Source organism: Ranitomeya imitator, chromosome 3, assembly GCF_032444005.1.
Source record: "Ranitomeya imitator isolate aRanImi1 chromosome 3, aRanImi1.pri, whole genome shotgun sequence".
Taxonomy (NCBI): Eukaryota; Metazoa; Chordata; class Amphibia; order Anura; family Dendrobatidae; genus Ranitomeya; species Ranitomeya imitator.
The window spans coordinates 442,649,118-442,666,988 of NC_091284.1; the positions used below are offsets into that span (position 1 = coordinate 442,649,118).

Genomic DNA, 17,871 nt, shown 5'->3' on the forward strand with positions numbered 1-17,871 from the left:
GCAACAGGGACATACGATAGAAACAGGAGCATCCTCTCATTGGCTGCATACACTGATTCTCGTGATTGCAAGTCCTTAATTTCTCACCTTGTATCTCTGTGCTCGCTGCGACACAGATCCTTTAACTGTTGGTGTCCATCGACAATTATGGCATCAACTTAATCTTTGGCAGATGATCGCTTGCATCCGCGCTGTGCTTGCAAATAGGCACTGACAACAGGAGCCACAGTACTACTCTCCATTGATCGTGGCTCGCCTAGGACAGACACATCTTCAGTACCCATCTGTTGGCTTGTTTCCTGTTGAGATGGCTCTAGTTCCTCTGCACAACTGTACTGCAGATCGTTCCACCAAAATAAAAAAAACTATATAGATTTTCAGAAAAACTTGTTGCTCTCACACATTTTACCCACACAAACAAGAACATTATGTTTGCTTACGATCGCTGGGTCAATGTTTTCTGTAGAAAGATTGATTGTAATGAACATATGGGGTGATTCGTTTGCCTGAAGATCCACTGGGGGTGTTTTGGCTGTTCCGGTAGTCCCGGACAAATCTATCTCTAATGGATCTCCACTGGGTATGGACTGCATCGGCTACAATGAAAAATACAAACCCACAAAAATATATTTCTCTTTAACAATATTTTTAATGAACATTTTAACAATTTAAGTTGACCGTTAATTACCAATTTTTTTTTTAAAGGAGGCGGACTTCTCCCACAACCTCCGGTTTTTACTAAGATCATTGTCCGAACTGTAACTTTGATCCCATATGGACGGATTCGCTTCCACCAATGCTGTCAGGGTCTCATTTGCAATGTCCAAGGGCTCTTCATCAACCTCAATGTGCCTTTTTTTTTTTAGATGGTTTCTTTGACTATGAAAATATAAAGTTTTTAATAAAAATGTTTATTCGTTTATAGTAATTTGTTTAGGGGGTGTCCATGTACTGTTTGTTTTGGTTAATTTTATGAAATGAATGTAGTTTGTTTAAAAAAAAAAGGTTTTAAACGTTATTATATTGTGGCTTTTCATGTGTTTTGTATCTATAAAGATTTGATGAAACAAAAAAAAAATACATTTTGGTTGGTTAAAAATGTATACTTTGTGTGATAATTACCACTTCAAGGTGAGGTGATGAAACACGGGGCGGCATTTTTTTTTCTTTTGGAATAACCTACAATTTTGGAAAAAAAATTAGTTTTTTACGATTCATGTTTGAATTTATGTTAAACAAAGAACATATTTTCTGGCATGTACCTTTTTGGCCACTTTAGACTTTTTTGGGGGGTGGCCTGGTCGGTTTCAGATCTGAAGATTCCTATTATTTGCAAGAAAACAAGATTACACATGATTCCTCTCAATACAATAGAGTGTAACACAACATTTTTTAGGGCTTTTTATAAATGGCAAAACTTTATCGATTGAGATGAGAAGACGGCAGGCACACTGCTGCGGCTTGATCCCTCACTATCTGACATCTGTGAACATATAAAACCATACATTTAGTACACACTCAAAGAAAGCATAAAAAAATGCAGCAAAAACGTGCCTACTTTACACAGCATTTTTCTTGGCAAGAGATGCAGAAAAGGTGCAGAAATTTCTAAGACATCTTTTTTATCCTTTTTGACACAATTTCTATTTTTCCTTACAGCTCCCTTTTACTTCTTTCAAACATCTCTAAATATCTAGAGCATCTTTAATGCTATTTCATGTAATTATTATGGATTTTTCAGTAAATCGTTAATTTCATCTCATACGGTTCATGAAAAAATAACCCTTGAAAAAGACCCATCCGTTACAGATGTCAAAACTTGAACATTACTTTGTATGTTAATACTGGGAGGATAATGATGGATTGTTAAATGTGGATTCTTTGGCTACACTTGACTTTGTAGAACGATTCTTTGCGAGTAAGGAGCAGCCCATTTTCAGACGTGCATGTGTACATTTTTGGAAGCCCATCCTGTCCCACACAAATTTTATCACAAACTTATTAGACATTTTTCTTTCTAGTTATCTAATGTTTTAATGGATGTTTCATTATGCATCCTACATCTCACCATCAATCTCTCATGACTCGTCGTAATTACTTCTTTTCCCTTTTCGATAATTAGATTATTTTAGATGCAGTGCTAACCTTTCGTTGCGATGGCAGATAATGATCTAAAACTAAATGCATTCTCATTTTTTCAGGTATACACTAGAAGAGTACCTTTTAACAATATTTTTATTTGAAACTGTATACATAATTCAACAGGAGCAGAGGGACCAATTAAAACATTTTTATTTTTGCTTTTTAACTCTCCACCGCATTGCAGAGATATAGGCTATCAGCTATAGCTTGGTCTTCCTCTTCATGTTAAGTTTTTCCGAAGACAGGGACAGCGATGCCAGCACTGACTGGGCGCCGGTGTGTCACATGTCACAACATCGCATCACAGCCGAGTGCCGACACCGCAGGAACAGCGCCGGCACGTGAGGTGAGTATAGGCTTTATTATTTTATCGGGGAAGAATATTTGGTTTAAGATGGGGTTGTCCTAATAGTGGACAACCCCTTTAAAGACCAGGCCAAATTTTTTTAACCTTGACTAGTGTCACTTTATATGATAATAACTCCGGAGCATTTCAACGGATCTCACTGATTGTGAGATTGTTTTTTCATTTACCATGTTAGTGGTAAATTTTGGTTGATATGATTGGCATATATTTATTAAAATATCTAAATTTTACAAAAATTTTAAATTTATATGTTGGTAAATCTTATAGATTATACCATACAAAATAATTACTAAATAACCTTTACCACATGTCTACTTTACATCAGCACAATTTTAGAAACATTATTTTTTTAATAGGAAGTTAAAGGGGTTGAAACTTTTCAATTTTCTAACATGCAAATTGCCTCTTCTGAGAAAAAGAGGACTTAAACTATATAGCGCCACCTGTTGGAAGTAGCGATCCTACAAGTCACAATTAACTCTTTAATGAGTCGTGCAATGTGACTTAGGATAAAAGCCTATATTGCACGACTCGTTAAAGGGTTGATTGTGACTTGCAGGATCGCTACTTCCAACAGGTGGCGCTATAGAGTTTAAGTCCTCTTTTTCTCAGAAGAGGCAATTTGCATATTTTATATACTTGAGTATAAGCCGACCCGAGTATAAGCCTACCCCCCTAATTTTGCCACAAAAAACTGGGAAAACGTAATGACTCGAGTATAAGGCTAGGGTGGGAAATGCAGCAGCTACCGGTAAATGTCAAAAGTAAAAATAGATACCGATAAAAGTAAAATTAATTGAGACATCAGTAGGTTAAGTGTTTTTGAATATCCATATTGAATCAGGAGCCCCATGTAATGCTTCATAAAGTTTATGATGGCCCCATAAGATGCTCCATATTAAAATATGCCCCATATAATCCTGCATAAAGGTTAATAATGGCCCCATAAGATGCTCCATAGACACATTTGCCCAATATAATGCTGCACAAATGTTGATTATGGTCCCATAAGATGCTCCATAAAGATATTTGCCCCATATAGTACTGCACAAATGTTGATTATGGCCCCATAAGATGCTCCATACAGACACTTGCCCCATATAATGCTACACAAATGTTAATTATGGCCCCATAAGATGCTCCATAAAGATATTTGCACCATATAGTGCTGCACAAACATTGATTATGGCCCCATAAGATGCTCTGTAAAGATATTTGCCTCATATAGTGCTGCACAAACGTTATGGCCCCATAAGATGCTCCATACAGACACCTGCCCCATATAGTGCTGCACAAACGTTGATTATGGCCCCATACAGACACTTGCCCCATATAGTGCTGCACAAACGTTGATTATGACCCCATACAGACACTCGCCCCATATAGTGCTGCACAAACGTTGATTATGCCCCATACAGACACTTGCCCCATATAGTGCTGCACAAATGTTATGGCCCCATAAGATGCTCCATACAGACACTTGCCCCATATAGCGCTGCACAAAAGTTGATTATGGCCCCATACAGACACTTGCCCCATATAGTGCTGCACAAAAGTTATGGCCCCATAAGATGCTCCATACAGTCACTTGCCCCATATAGTGCTGCACAAGCGTTATGGCCCCACAAGATGCTCCATACAGTCACTTGCCCCATATAGTGCTGCAAAAACGTTATGGCCCCATAAGATGCTCCATACAGACACTTGCCCCATATAGTGCTGCACAAACGTTATGTGTTATGATCCGGTGACCTTGGAGCAGCATGAAAACTTTCACTGGAGTAGGTGGTAACTATACTGACCGCAAATCCTGATCTTAACACCGCAACTAGAAGTAGCCGTGGGGTGTACCTAACAAGCCCTAGACACCTCGTCACAGCCGGAGGACTAAATACCCCTAAAGATGGATATAGGAATACTATCTTGCCTCAGAGCAGAACCCCAAAGGATAGGCAGCCCCCCACAAATATTGGCTATGAGTAGGAGAGGAAAGACACACACAGAAAACAGGATTTAGCACAAGAGGCTGCTCTAGCTAAAATAGGAAAGGATAGGACAGAGTTCTGTGCGGTCAGTATTAAAACCCTTCCAAAAATATCCACAGCAGATTATACAAAAATTCCTCCATCTAACTAAAGACGTGGAACGTATATCTGCAACTCCAGAGACTACTAAACTCAGAGCAGGAATTCAATCAAAAACAAGCACACGGCTTGTGTGCCATAGAAAAAGAAACAGACACTTATCGTTGCTGATACACCTGTCCAGAACTGCAGCCCAGAGACAACTGCATTACCACCTACAACCACCGGAGGGAGCCCAAAAGCAGAATTCACAACAGTACCCCCCCCTTGAGGAGGGGTCACCGAACCTTCACCAGAGCCCCCAGGCCGATCAGGATGAGCCAGATGAAAGGCATGAACCAAATCAGCGGCATGGACATCAGAGGCAAAAACCCAAGAATTATCCTCCTGGCCATAGCCCTTCCATTTGACAAGGTACTGAAGCTTCTGCCTCGAAAAACGGGAATCCAAAATCTTCTCAACAACATATTCCAACTCCCCATCAACCAACACAGGGGCCGGAGGATCAACAGAGGGAACAACGGGCTCCACATATTTCCGCAATAAAGATCTATGGAAGACATTATGGATAGCAAAAGAGGCCGGAAGCGCCAGTCGAAAAGACACCGGATTAATAATCTCAGAAATCCTATAAGGACCAATAAACCGAGGCTTAAACTTAGGAGAAGAAACCTTCATAGGAACATGACGGGAAGACAACCAGACCAGATGCCCAACCCGAAGCCGGGAACCAACACACCGACGACGGTTAGCAAAACGTTGAGCCTCCTCCTGAGACAACACCAAATTGTCCACCACATGAGCCCAAATCTGCTGCAACCTGTCAACCACAGAATACACACCAGGACAGTCAGAAGGCTCAACCTGCCCAGAAGAAAAATGAGGATGAAAACCAAAATTACAAAAGAAAGGCGAAACCAAAGTAGCCAAACTAGCCCGATTATTAAGGGCAAACTCGGCCAATGGCAAGAAAGCCACCCAATCATCCTGATCAGCAGACACAAAGCATCTCAAATAAGAGACCCGTAGAAGCTCAGGAGAGCGAAACGGCCGTCGTCTTGGAACCACAAGTTCTCCCTGCTATGTCCTGCTGTTTTAATATGAAGCCTCAATAAAGGAAGGACACTTTTTGCACGGATGGTGAGTGCTCGTTTTCTTTTACATTTCGTCATTACAGAACTTTCACCTGTTTTCTACGAGCACCGCATTCCGTAGTGGCTTATTATAACGCCGACTGGTCTGAGGGTTTTATAATTGGTGGTTTGGAGCTGATAGTGCGTCTGCTTTTTTTCTTTGGATCCTTGCATCTAAAATAAGTCTCCAAAGTCTGATTAGTTTGCTTGGTCTGACCATTTGTCTGAGGATGAAACGCAGAAGAAAAAGACAAATCAATGCCCAGCCTAGCACAAAAGGCCCGCCAAAATCTAGAAACAAACTGGGAACCTCTGTCGGACACAATATTCTCCGGAATACCATGCAAACGGACCACATGCTGAAAAAACAACGGAACCAAATCCGAAGAGGAAGGCAATTTAGGCAAAGGCACCAAATGAACCATCTTAGAGAACCGGTCACAAACAACCCAGATAACCGACATCCTCTGGGAAACCGGAAGATCGGAAATAAAATCCATAGAAATATGCGTCCAGGGTCTCTCAGGGACCGGCAATGGCAAAAGCAACCCACTAGCACGGGAACAACAAGGCTTGGCCCGCGCACAAGTCCCACAGGACTGCACAAAAGAACGCACATCATGCGACAAAGAAGGCCACCAAAAGGACCTACCAACCAAGTCTCTGGTACCAAAAATGCCAGGATGGCCAGCCAACACGGAACAGTGAACCTCAGAAATCACTCTACTAGTCCATCTGTCAGGAACAAACAGTTTCCCCACAGGACAGCGGTCAAGTTTGTCAGCCTGAAATTCCTGAAGAACCCGGCGTAAATCAGGGGAAATGGCAGAAAGGACCACCCCTTCTTTCAGAATACCGACCGGTTCTAAGACCTCAGGAGAATCAGGCGAAAAACTCATAGAGAGGGCATCAGCCTTAATGTTCTTAGAACCCGGAAGGTACGAGACCACGAAATCAAAACGGGAAAAAAACAAGGACCATCGAGCCTGTCTAGGATTCAGCCGTTTGGCAGACTCGAGGTAAATCAAATTCTTATGATCAGTCAAGACCACAATACGGTGCTTAGCTCCCTCAAGCCAATGTCGCCACTCCTCAAACGCCCACTTCATAGCCAACAACTCCCGATTGTCGACATCATAATTGCGTTCAGCAGGCGAAAACTTACGGGAAAAGAAGGCACACGGCTTCATTAAGGAACCAACAGGATCCCTCTGAGACAAAACGGCCCCTGCCCCAATCTCAGAAGCGTCAACCTCAACCTGAAACGGAAGAGAAACATCCGGTTGGCGCAACACCGGAGCAGAAGTAAATCGACGTTTAAGCTCCTGAAAGGCAGAGACAGCCGCAGAGGACCAATACACCACATCAGCGCCTTTCTTTGTCAAATCGGTCAAGGGTTTAACCACGCTGGAAAAATTAGCAATGAAACGGCGATAAAAATTTGCAAAACCCAAAAATTTCTGAAGGCTCTTCACGGATGTGGGCTGAATCCAATCATGAATGGCCTGAACCTTAACCGGATCCATCTCTATAGACGAGGGAGAAAAAAAAAAGCCCAAAAAAGAAACCTTCTGCACCCCAAAGAGACACTTAGACCCTTTCACAAACAGGGCATTGTCACGAAGGATCTGAAATACCATCCTGACCTGTTCCACATGAGACTCCCAATCATCGGAAAAAATAAAAATATCGTCCAAATATACAATCAAGAACTTATCAATATAAGTCCGGAAAATATCATGCATGAAGGACTGAAAAACAGATGGAGCATTAGTGAGCCCGAATGGCATCACAAGGTATTCAAAATGGCCTTTGGGCGTGTTTAACGCAGTTTTCCATTCATCACCCTGCTTAATACGAACAAGATTATATGCCCCCGAAGGTCGATCTTCGTAAACCAACTAGCTCCCTTAATCCTAGCAAACAAATCGGTAAGCAAAGGTAAAGGGTATTGAAACTTGACCGTGATTTTATTCAAGAGGCGATAATCAATACAGGGTCTCAAGGAACCATCTTTTTTAGCAACAAAAAAGAACCCCGCTCCCAACGGTGAAGAAGATGGCCGAATATGCCCTTTCTCCAAAGACTCCTTAATATAGCTCTGCATGGCGGTATGTTCAGGCACAGACAGGTTGAAAAGTCTAGCAGCAAGCAGGTCTACACGAGAAACTAATTCCTGAACATCCATGCTTGCACAAGGCTCCTCAGCCACCCAGAGATAAAGAGGGAAGAGAAGATAAAGCAGACTGAAGAAAAAAAATGGCTCAACACCTTTCTTCCCTTCTTCTGAGATGCATTTAACTCATTATTGGCCAGTTGTACTGTTATGATCCGGTGACCTTGGAGCAGCATGAAAACTTTCACTGGAGTAGGTGGTAACTATACTGACCGCAAATCCTGATCTTAACACCGCAACTAGAAGTAGCCGTGGGGTGTACCTAACAAGCCCTAGACACCTCGTCACAGCCGGAGGACTAAATACCCCTAAAGATGGAAATAGGAATACTATCTTGCCTCAGAGCAGAACCCTAAAGGATAGGCAGCCCCCCACAAATATTGGCTGTGAGTAGGAGAGGAAAGACACACACAGTCAGAAAACAGGATTTAGCACAAGAGGCTGCTCTAGCTAAAATAGGAAAGGATAGGACAGAGTTCTGTGCGGTCAGTATTAAAACCCTTCCAAAAATATCCACAGCAGATTATACAAAAATTCCTCCATTTAACTAAAGACGTGGAACGTATATCTGCAACTCCAGAGACTACTAAACTCAGAGCAGGAATTCAATCAAAAACAAGCACACGGCTTGTGTGCCATAGAAAAAGAAACAGACACTTATCTTTGCTGAATTGGCAGCTAAGCAGGAGAAGCCAGGCAGAGATCCAATACTTCCCAAGAAACATTGACAACTGGCAAGGACTAAAGAGTCCTGCAAACCTAAATACTCCAGTCAGAACTGCAATCAGCAGATACACCTGTCCAGGACTGCAGCCCAGAGACAACTGCATTACCACCTACAACCACCGGAGGGAGCCCAAAAGCAGAATTCACAACAGTTATGGCCCCATACAGTGGTGTAACTACAAAGTGAGGGGCCCCGATGCGAATTTTCAAATGCCCCCACCCCCCCGCGGCAAAATATTTCCCACCAAAATTCACATTTCCCCTATTCATTTCGCACACTATAGTTTTGTTGCAATGTTGTATAGTCTGACCTATTACTGCCCTGTAATCGCTGAGTAAAATGATTTTATAACTAACATGTCTCTATACTAATTAGGGCGATGTCTTCGGAAGTGCAGACTCTGGGCGTTCATGTCCTCCCTCGCTCTAATTCCAAGCGCACTCCCGGAGTTTGAAATCTGTGTGCTGTTTCTTCCTGCTATGACGCTGCAGTGCTTCATTTCCGGACCTGTGCAGTGTGGGGGTGAATGGGTGTACTGGTTGCCTCCGGAGCATGCGCACTGCACATTCTGACGCTGGCGAGTACACGCAATACTCCCCAACAGTGCACATGCTGGGCTCTGCCCACAGCAGTGTACCATTCTTCCCGACTCGGAAATTTACAGCCCATACACACATGGCTTCGCTCCGAGAACCCCGTACACACACGGCTCTGCTCCGTACACCTTGTACACACGCGGCTCTGCTCCGTACACCTTGCACACACGGCTTCGCTCCGAGAACTCCGTACACACGCGGCTCCTCTCCTTACACCCGCGGATCTGCTCCGTACACCTCACACACAGCTCCGCTTTGTACACTCCATACACACGCTTCTCCGCTCCGTCCACCCCATACACACGCGGCTCCGCTCCATACACCTCATAAACACACAGCACCACTCCATACACCCCATACATACACGACTCCGCTCACCTCTTTCACCCTCGGCTCAGCTTTGTACACCTCATACACACCTGACTCCACTCCGTACACCTTGTACACATTGCTCCACTACACACATACACGGCTCCGCTCTGTACACCTTGTACACACACGGCTCTGTTACATCCACACTGTAAACCCATCCTGACCCCACACTTAAACATCCCCTTATTCAGCACCATGACAATCAAGCACAGCAGAGTCTTGTATACACTGAGGCCACTGATCATGTGACCCCTGACTCCTCCCCTCCTGTGACCTCATCATAGGTCCTGTGCGCACAGAACAGGTGTGTGTATACGTGTGTATGCGCATGTGTCAGGTGTAAGCAGCACATCAGCACTTTACAGCCGCTTCACTCAACAGCTGCTGCCTTCCATCTCTGTCAAGCTTCAGTGATACGCCCAGCCCTTCTGCTAGGTCACATGTCCTTCACGGACACGCCCACTCACCGCACACTGCTGGAATCTGGGGAAGCTGCCCCTTGTGGGCGTGGCCAGCAGGGTGCGTGACTTGTCTGCTTGTTTGCTGGACAGGGCAGTCCCCTAAACACTCGGGCCCAGTCGCAGCTGTGACCCCTGCGACCGCAGTTGTTGCACCCCTGGCCCCGTAAGATGCGCCATATAGACACTTGCCCCATTTGCTGTTGCTGAGATAAAAAAAATCACATACTCACCTCTCCATCGCTCAGGCACCCAGCACTTTCAATATTCACTTGACTTCGTTCCGGCGCCACTCCATCTTCAGCGTCTTCTGCACTGACGCTCAGGCAGAGGGCGCGCACTAACCACATCATCGCACCCTCTGACCTGAGCGTCACTGCAGAAGACGCTGAAGATGGAGCGGCGCCCGGAACGGGGAGCAGGTGAATATCGCGCTGCGCTCACCTCTCCATTATACTCACCTGATCCTGGCACTGTGCAGTCCCTGGTTCCCCAGCTTCTTCCTGTACTGAGCGGTCACCGTTACCGCTCATTTCAGTAATGAATATGCGGCTCCACCCCTATGGAAGGTGGAGCTGCATATTCATTACTGTAATGAGCAGTACCATGTGACCGCTCTGTACAGGAAGAAGCTACCGGCGCTGGGGAAAAGGCATGCAGGGACCGCGCCAGGAGCAGGTGAGTATAATTAGACAGCCCCTGCTCCCCCTCCCCTGCCGACCCCTGGGTATGACTCAAGTATAAGCCGAGAGGGGGACTTTCAGCCTGAAAAAATGTGCTTAAAATCTCGGCTTATACTCGAGTATATACGATAATTTCTCAGAGGAGCATTGAAACGGCGAATAAACCTCCTTACCTTGACAAGCCAACTGGTATTTCCCTCTCCATAAGGAGAAACGTTACCCCTTAGACCTCAATTTTCCAACAAAACTTACAAAACCATTTTTAGGGACCACATCACATTTGAATTGACTTTAAGGTGCCTATATGATAGCAAATACCCAAAAGTAACACCATTCTAAAAACTGCAATCTTCAAAGTCCTCAAAACCACATTCAAGAAGTTTATTAACCCTTCAGGTTTTTCACAGGAATTACTAGAATTTGGGAGGAAAAAATTACCATTTTACTTTTTTTCACAAAAATTTAGCTTTAGACTCAAATGTTTTAGTTTCACAGGGTAACAGAAAAAAAGTACCCCAAAGATGGTTGTGCAATTTCTCCTGAGTACACCGATACACCATATGTGGAGCAATCTACTGTTTGAGCACACAGCAGGGCTTGGAAGGGAAGCATCACCATATGACTTTTTGAACGCAAAAATGGCTGGAATCGAGATTGGACGCCATGTCATGTTTGGAGAGCCCCTGATGTGCCTAAACAGTGAAAACCTCCCACAAGTGACCCCATTTTAGAAACTGCACCCCTCTAGGATTTAATCCAGGGGTATAGTGAGAATTTTTAACCCAAAGGTAATATACAGAATTTAATTACAATTGTTTATCACATTGAATATGTCGTCATTAGTGTTGAGTGCAAATGCTCGCTACTTGAGTTTGCAGAACCGGGCAGTATGAAACTAACACTGGCAATCTTTGATTGCCACTGGCAAGTATATATAGCAGTGAAAAGCTGAGACCGTCAAAGCAGGAAAAGCTCCAGGAGCTCTCAACTGAACAAATTAACCAGTGCACTACTAGCAGAAACCTGCACTGTTTAATATGATGGTGAAGTGCTTGGTGAAGTGCAGGAGTACATGAAATCAGACACTGCGGTCTTCTGGCCCTTCTTTGTCGCGGTAAACCCATAACAGCTATGAGACACAACCATAAATTTCAAGCATTTGTGTAACGCTAGCGCCCTGACTGGTTCATGCAGGAATGCTCAAACCTGACACCTATAATGTGGTGGTGCACCATCTTGGGAGTCAGGTCCAAGCATTCCTACATGAACAGTTTCCTGGAAAGTGGATTGGTCGTCGTGGGCCAGTTGAATGGCCACCAAGGTCTCCCAATCTGACCCCCTTAGACTTTTATCTTTGGGGTCATCTGAAGGCAATTGTCTATGCTGTGAAGAGACGAGATGTGCAGCATCTGTGCATCGACATGTGCAGTCCTCCCTCCTTATGTACTCGTGTGCCTTGTTATCTGCTCATGTTTAATGTATTTGTCTATATTTGCCCCGTATTCACATGTAAAGCGCCATGGAATAAATGGCGCTATAAAAATGTATAATAATAATAATAATAATCTGAAACAACGGATAGTGGAAACCTGTGCTAGTATTTCTTCTGTGGTGTTGCTATCAGTGTGTCAAGTGTGGGAGAAGAGGGTTGCATTGACATTCCAACACAATGGGCAGCACTTTGAACACATTTTATAAGTGGTAATAAACTTGTAAATAACTCATGGAACCTCATGTTTTCTATGTACGCCACTGCTTACCTGGTAAAACCTTTTTTTGTGTCACTAGAGCTTTTCTAACTGAAACCTACCTTTGAAATCAGCATAGTTAACCCCTTATCAACATATGTTGAACTTTTATGCCTTATGTTTGCTCTCTGTCTTTGATGTGGTCTCAGGAGCTGAAACTGCATCTTTTCCTGGCAGATGTTGACAGTGTCATTTAGCTGTCATCGTCCTTTAACAGCTGTGAGTGGAGCGGAGCTCCGCTCGTGGCTGTTAATCTGTTAAATGCCACTGCCAACCCATGACGATGTCTATTTAATTTTTTTTACCTCGCTGCTCAGGGGATAAACTGTCCTGACCACTCATTAGCGCCCCCAATGGGTTGCCATGATAGCCAGCTAGATGGTGATTTTTGCTATACACTGCAATACTGTGGTATTGCGTATGCTGCTTCATGAATGATGGGTGGTATGCACCTCAGTGTCTAACTCACCACAAATCTTATTCCAGCCACTGTTGGAGTTAGATTTGAGCTATGGTGAACGTCAACACTCCTCATGAAGTTGATGAGTGATGGTAGCCGCGCCAATTCTTTACCCCAGCTCTACCCATTTTGTTGAAGCTAGGCAAAAAGTGTTGTGGCAGGTCGGCTCACTCAGCTGCTTCCCGAGGTAGACACAAGAAAACGTTATAGTAAAGTATCTGGCTTGTTTATAGCTTCATAAACCATCAAGTTAAAATAGTAACACAAAAACGGCCTTTCTGGCACAAATGAAAATAAAAACTCCATACAAAGTCCTTCCCACTATGGCTCCGGCCTTCTGGGACAAACACATGGCAAGTCTCATCGGAGCTGCAGCCTGTAGGTTTCCTACATCGAAACAGGCCAGACCGAAAAAAAAATAGTGGCTGGACAATTAACTCCTTTCAACCACACCTTTGCGGGGAAGATATGGCATCCCGCCGATCTCTGACCTACTCATAGTGAAACCCAGACCTTGGTAATGACTGGTTTACTCTCAGCACATATCATGCTGGAGGGAAACTTATGGGTTTCGCATCACGCAGAATAAAAACCTTGGCGACACATATCTCCCCTCACATACAGCACCAGTATCTTTGTCACAGTCTGAAAATGCCACAGGTTGCAAAATGATAGCACAGCCTCAAGTGGAGCCACAATTTTATGACTTTTTTAAGCCGGTGGAGTAAAAATTTTGATGAATTGGGCCCATACTGTACAAGTGACTGATATAGGACTAGAATGAAATTGTGTTTTTCTTTTAGAACTATTTGTCTCTAATTAGGTTAGAAATTAAATAAGAGACTAAATAATAAAATGCACATTGGTAAGAGGTTTCGGTTTAGTACCGCTACTGTCTTCTATGTATCGCTTCTGTAAACTAATGTTTTGATTTTTTTCTCTCAATTTTACAATGGAAAATTCATTCATAGACTGTGACAAGTATTCTGCCTGCATGCTTCAAATATAACATTAGATTAGAGGTTGCCATGGCAACTGATTCATGACTGAAGAGTAGAGTTGCTTTTAATTGCTATGACGCCATTTATGTTTCCAGAGACAAAAATTGATAACAGAAGCATTTAGCGCACACCCACATTGACATTGCTTGATTCTTCTTTACGTACAATGTAAGTCAAGATTATAGCTGATGATAATGATATTTTCATTTGTGAAGTGTACCACTAATCGTCTTTATACGTCAAATGATGATCTGGTAAAATATACAGCATTCTGTTTCTGAGAGTCAGAGGTGCTGTATGGTCAAGGCAACCAAATTGAGCTTTGCTGCATAGATCTGGTTCTTAACTCCATAATGACCACAATATTTCGGTACACAAAAAATAGATACTCTGGGTGAAATTTATGAAGACTGGTATTTTATACGTGAGTCTTACGCAAGTCTGTTGGAGTAAGGTGCTCCAAATTCATTAAAGGGAATCTGTCACCCCAAAAATCGTATATGAGCTAAGGCCACCGGCATCAAGGGCTTATCTACAGCATTCTGTAATGCTGTAGATAAGCCCCCAATGTAACCTGAAAGGTGAGAAAAACAGATTATATTATACTCACCCAGGGGCGGTCCCGCTGAGGCCCGGGTCCGATGGACGTCGTGGTCCGGGTCCGGCGCCTCCTATCTTCATACAATGACGTACTCTTCTTGTCTTCCTGCCGCGACTCCGGCGCAGGCGTACTTTGTCTGCCCTGTTGAGGCACCGGAGCCGCGGCAGGAAGACAAGAAAAGGACGTCATCGTATGAAGCTAAGAAGCGCCGGACACAGACCGGCATAGAGCAGTTTTGCTCTATGGCAGGATGCATTATCTGGAAAAATGATTTCGTCATCCCAAACATCTTTTCAATTGATGGGATAAGAAAAGTGTCCAAAATATCAACATAAACTTGTGCATTTATTGAAGATGTAATGACAGCCATCTCCCCAGTGCCTTTACCTAACATGCAGCCCCATATCATCAAAGACTATGGAAATTTGCATGTTCTCTTCACGCAGTCATCTTTATAAATCTCATTGGAATGGCACCAAACAAAAGTTCCAGCATCATCACCTTGCCCAATGCAGATTCATGATTCAGCACTGAATTTGACTTTCATCCAGTCATCCACAGTCCACGATTGCTTTTCCTTAGCCCATTTTAGCCTTTTTTTTCTGTTTAGGTGTTATTGATGGCTTTCATTTAGCTTTTCTGTATGTAAATCCCATTTCCTTTAGGCGGTTTCTTACAGTTCGGTCACAGACGTTGACTCCAGTTTCCACCCATTCGTTCCTCATTTGTTTTGTTGTGCATTTCCTGTTTTGGAGACATATTGCTTTAAATTTCCGGTCTTGAATTTGGTCCAGATTTTAGGCTAGTTTCACACTAGCGTTTCCCTGATGTGCGGAGGGCTGCGGACTTCCTCCGTGAAGCCCCGCCCTCCGCTGCACCTCCGCTTGTAGGTCCGCCTACATCTGCATGCGGCCCGCATGCAGCCTGCGTACCTACATTTAACATTAGGTACGCAGGTCGTGCGGCTGTATGCGGATGGTGCCGCAAGCATTGTTTTGACGATGCAGAAAAAAAAAATGCTACGTGGCTGCGTCTCCGCTGGTCGCCGTATCGTCAAAACGACGCATCCGGCACCATCCGCATACAGACGCACGACCTGCGTACCTAATGTTAAATATAGGTACGCGGGCCGCATGCGGGCCGCATGCAGATGTAGGCAGAGCTACAAGCGGAGGTGCGGCGGAGGGCGGGGCTTCACGGAGGAAGTCCGTAGCCCTCCGCACATCAGGGAAATGCGAATGTGAAACCGGCCTTAGACACGGCTGACTGTGAATAACCAACATCTTTTGCAACATTGCATGATGATTTACCCTCTTTTTAGAGTTTGATAATCCTCTCCTTTATTTCAATTGACATCTCTCGTGTTGGAGCCATGATTCATGTCAGTCCTCTTGGTGCAACAGCTCTCCAAGTTGTGATCACTCTTTTTTAAATGCAGACTAATTTGACAGATTTGACAGATTTAATTTGATGCAGCATGCAGGTGTTATTTTTGGGTACGAAAAATTACAGGGTGATTCCATAATTTGTTCCTCAGAATTGAGTGATTCCATAATTTTTCCCCTATGCTTGGTTAAAAAAAGTAACCATTACTGACTACCACATTTTTTGTTCTTGATTTCTTTTAGTGTTTCTTAAAGCCAGAAAGTTGCCATTTGAAATGAGTTTAGTTTTGTGCCATGTCTGTGATCTGCTTTTTTTTCTACAAAATTAAACAACTGAATGAACATCCTCCAAGGCTGGTGATTCCATAATTTTTGCCAGGGGTTGTATATGCGATCATGCTGCAGCACAGTTGCCACCGCCAGCGCCTGCCTGCGGAAGGGTTTTTTTCCCCAATATATATAATATTTATTATGTAAACTAGGGGACAGGTCACTGAGGGATCAATGACCTGTCAGAAGCCATTCACATGAATACATCATCAGAGTACCACATGAAGATCCCACACAGGTGCCCCGAAGCACGAACATGTCATTAACTGAAAACTGAAAATAAAGATTAAAAAAAGAACCACAGGATGGATTTTATCAACCAAAATGTCATTTTAAATAGGAATAACGGTGCCGACCTGGCACTGTCTGTAAAATACTGTGCACAATCCTGCAATCTACAAAATTAAACAACTGAATGAACATCCTCCAAGGCTGGTTGTGGTGAAATATGTGTGTATATATATATATCTGTGTGTGTGCAGTGGACTATATATAGATAATTTCTTTTGTTACTGGCAAATGTAACATCTGTCTTGGAAGCTGTAAGTCGCACCTAGGTGGTAATAGGGACTTGAGACTAGTAGAGATGGTGTCTCCATATCTCACCAGGAGGTCTAGCTAGGGCCAAAAAGCACTTGACACCTCCTAGCGCTTGGAGGGGAGATGTTAATTGTGGCCTGAGATTATCTATTCCTGAGAACCTTTTCACAAGTGTCTCAAGAGAAAAATAATTTATTCATTAGTAGCGCGGCCGTGGCCAATCAGAAAGCCAGCAATTATGATATTAACCTGAGGGGCCGGGCTAGAAACCTGACCTCCAGACCAAAGTTATAAATTTAGGTTGCAGACAGAGAATTGTATTCACATGATGGGGGAGCCTGAGAAGCTGGTGTGATCCAATCTACATTCATCCTACCCTCAGGGAACAGAAGCAACTAACAGTTAGATAATTTCTGTAAGTTTCTCCTCTTTATTTTATACTGTTTTGCATAAGTTATATGTCTTTTTATTATCATATTTTTATACCTTTTTCTTATTGTAAGCATTGAACCTTTTGTTATTAAAGTATAAAACTTTAACAAGTTGAACCTTGAATGTTCTAAAAGAATCCATAGCCTAAGGTGTGTGAGCCTTATGAGTGATAGACATATTTTTATTAGTATTATTATTTCCGGGACTCATCGCCCGTGTGTTCGGTGAGTGGTGGCAGCGTGTATGAGCGGGTGTGTGGCCTGGGTCGGTGTGTGATTTATGCTCCCATTACAGAATAGGACAGAGGTTAAATGCTGGACTGAGAGAGACAGATAGATAACCCTTGCAAGCACAACCCCAAGTCACGTGTGAGAGCGGAACACGTGACGAATTAGTGACACCACGGAGTAGAGATCCGTGACATCGGTGATTCCGTAATTTTTGCCAGGGGTTGTATAATGAATTATATACACATTTGTTTGAAGAAATCCGGAAGTTCTTAAAAAAAAAATCCATTTGAAAATGGTGTCAGTTGCGCCTGCACAGTAGCAGCTATCAGTGATCCAAAAGGTGCTACTGTGCAGGCAATGGCAGCGCCGTCTTGCTAGAGAACAAAAAAAAATTTCCTCCTCCAAG

At 43.4% G+C, this 17,871-nt stretch overlaps 1 long non-coding RNA gene across 1 annotated transcript in view; it reads right to left on the minus strand.

The window, feature by feature from the left end:
- Nucleotides 1-572: 572 nt before the first annotated feature.
- Nucleotides 573-17,871, minus strand: part of LOC138672143 (uncharacterized) — a 44,580-nt gene continuing 27,281 nt past the window's right edge. The window contains exons 2-4 of the long non-coding RNA XR_011319605.1: nt 1,263-1,323; nt 1,123-1,179; nt 573-879 (exon numbers count right to left, since the gene is read on the minus strand). This is a non-coding gene — a long non-coding RNA (uncharacterized lncRNA). The remainder of the gene's footprint in view (nt 880-1,122; nt 1,180-1,262; nt 1,324-17,871) is intronic.